The sequence below is a fragment of the Capsaspora owczarzaki genome (genome assembly GCF_000151315.2).
Source record: "Capsaspora owczarzaki ATCC 30864 unplaced genomic scaffold supercont2.15, whole genome shotgun sequence".
Lineage (NCBI taxonomy): Eukaryota > Filasterea > Ministeriida > Capsasporidae > Capsaspora > Capsaspora owczarzaki.
In genome coordinates this window covers 1-3099 of record NW_011887306.1, presented here as the reverse complement: position 1 = coordinate 3099, position 3099 = coordinate 1, and positions in this window count along the sequence as shown.

The following is a 3099-nucleotide window of genomic DNA, read 5'->3' as shown; positions in this document are numbered from 1 at the left end:
TCGGTCACATTGCAGAATGTAGCATGAGTCTAGCGTTTGTGAGTGCATATTGAAACAACCCATTACTTACTACAGCTCAGTCAGCGTCTCATTCACTTTGAGTGCCTCGGCGATCGCTCGCGCTCCCGCATCGCCAATCTGATTCTTACCCAGACTGTTCATCCCATCCATCAGTGAGCACTCTGAATCTACTCTCTGGAAATCACCCACTCACATGCCTCTGTCAAAACGAGCGACTTACTCGAGCTCGGTCACCGTCGTGTTCGCTTTGAGTGCTTCAGCAAGTGCCTGCGCTCCAGTACAGGTAATCTGATTTTGCCACAGACTGTCCGTCCCCTCCATTAGTGAGCACTCTGCATGTCTCTGCTGAAACCACCCACTTGCATCCATTAGTAAGTTTGAGCGACTTTACTAGAGCTCAGTCAGCGTCGTGTTCACCTTGAGTGCATCAGCAATCGCCTGTGCTCCATCATCGCCGATCGGATTCTTCGCCAAACTGTCCGGTCCTCTCCATCAGTGAGTGCTCTCATTGTTCTGTGCAGTGAATCACCCATTGGCACGCAACAGCCAATGCAAGATGCCTTACGAGAGCTCGATCAGCGTCTTGTTCACTTTGAGTCCATCAGCAATCGCTTGCGCTCCAGCAGCGCCAATCTGATTATCATTCAGACTGTCCATCCCTCAGTGAGAAACTCTAAATTCCCTCTGCTTCAATCCTCCACTCACATGCGCCAGTCAAAGAGAGATGACGTACTCAAGATCGATCAAGGTCTTGTTCACTTTGAGTGTCTCAGCAATCGCCCGCGCTCCAGCATCGCCAATCCGATTCTCTGTCAGACTGTCCACTCGCTTCCATCAGTGAGCACGCTCAATTACACTTTGCTGGATCACCCGTCTACATGCATGGGTAAACGTCAGATGCCTTACTCGACCACTGTTAAAGCGCAGTTCGCTCTGACAGCCTCAGCAATCGCCCGCGCTCCAACATCGGCAATCAGATTGCCACTTAGACTGCTCGTCCCCTCCACCAGTGAGCACGAAGCATCCACTCACACGTGTCGGTCAACATGAGATGCCTTACTCGAGCTCAGTCATTGTCGTGTTCACTTTGATAGCTTCAGCAATCGCCTTCGCTTCTGCGTTGCCAATCTGTTGCTTGCACAGGCTGTGCTTCAAATCGTCAACACACACGCTTACACCTTCTAATAAATTCAGCTTTTGCTTACTCGAGCAGTTGACTCGCATCCTTGACCTCGTCAAACAACTGTTGCTGTTTTTTAGTCATATTCTGGTACGACAGCATTTGGAAGCACGCTGAATCAATGCAGCAAAACAAAAGACTGCTCACCGGCGAACTCTTTTGGAAATGGTGAAACAAGCATTTGCTAACTTGGATACATTGCACTTTGATAAAACTGCTCACTCACGCTCTGCGACAGGATTCATGAACTCGGCGTCAGCTCGACCAGAATGAAGCGCGCATGTTGAGCACAGTGCACTTCGAGCACGATCGAGTCCTTCGTCCCAGCACTTGGCTCGAGCACTGCCGATTCGTGAGACCTGACACACACGCTTGGGCAGGTTGTCGGCACCAATCCAACCGAACAAGAAACGACCTGGACAGCAATCTCGCCACTCAAAGCGTGCACAAAGCAGGTAGTGGCACCTGGGACGACTCGTGAGAAGTACCCACCCGAAATGAGCTCCAGAACGGACGTCGTTGACTGACACTGCGCCCGGCGTGTCATGACGTTGAAATCGATTGCCCCTCCGTCGAGACACTTCCAATGCTGACGTATGCGAATATGAATCAGACACAGCGCGAGCTGTATGACGAAGTCACGAATGACCCCAACGATGTCGAGTACAGTGCTTGACAAACGTTTTGTCACTTTTTGGGTTTCTGACTGCAGCTCGAGCACCATTGTCCAACCAATTTCAATCCTACTTTAACTTCTTCCACATTCATAGCTGTGCCTTATCAAGATGATAGTTGCCGATCCACTGCACATTTACGAGAGATCTGCTCGTTTTTCAAGATTTGTCCGAACTTGGCCCTCGCTTTCAACCCATTCTTTCCGCGCAAACCACTCCATTCTTTTTGCAATGCCACCCAAAATCGTTCATACTACTCAATCCATTCGAGAGAACCTGAAAAAGCTCATGCAAAGCAAGCGCGAAGCGAAACGAGAACAGATTGCTCTTTTGCACCGCAATGGCCTGAAGCTCGCTGACATTGCCGAGCAAGTTGGTGTATCGACTCGTACTGTGCGTAGGTGGATCCCAGCTACGGCAGAGCAGCGGGCGCTGGCGGATGCACCAAGATCCGGTCGCCCGTCTAAAGATTCGAAACGAACCCGAAACCACCTCACAACGCTTGCCAAGAGCCCCTGACCATCTCTCGCTGAACCAAATGGCTGCGATTGTCGCGCCTGTGATAAAAGAGCCGATCAGCTATTGCACTGTATCAAGGTGCTGCACGAAAGCCACTTGCATTACGTGGAAAGGGTCGCGAAGCCTTTGCTGACGAAACGGCCAATTGTGGCGCGAAAACGATGGTGTTTCAAATATCGTCATCACACCGAAAAGTCTTGGTCGCGAGTCATTTTCACTGACGAGGCCTACTTGAGGCTGATGGATGGATCGAATGGGGCCGCTTCCTCGCGTGAAGTCAGTCAAATGATCCGACGGCAAAGCGTGAGTCACAAAGCGAGAGCGAGAGAGAGAGAGAGAGAGAGAGAGAGAGAGAGGCACAGCGCAATGCAGCATATGGGGTGGGGGTGCGTACCAGTGGCATCCGTCGCAACACGCACGGGGATGGCGGTGGAGCGCTCGGCAGCGAGGAGCCCCAGCGCAAAAAGAGCAGCACACACGGCAGCAAGACCAACAGCGCGCGCCATATGAGTGACTGAGGAGCAGCAAGCAAAACAAGGACTGGGCGACAATATACATGTTATCCTATAATGGAAGCAAGGGCTGGTTTGGTCGCATCAAAGTACGAGCGAGTGAGGTGGGACTCACACTGCGCAAGCCACAAACCCACATCACACACGCCCGAGTCGGCTTCTGGTGGTGATGGAGGGTAGGAAACGAAAATCA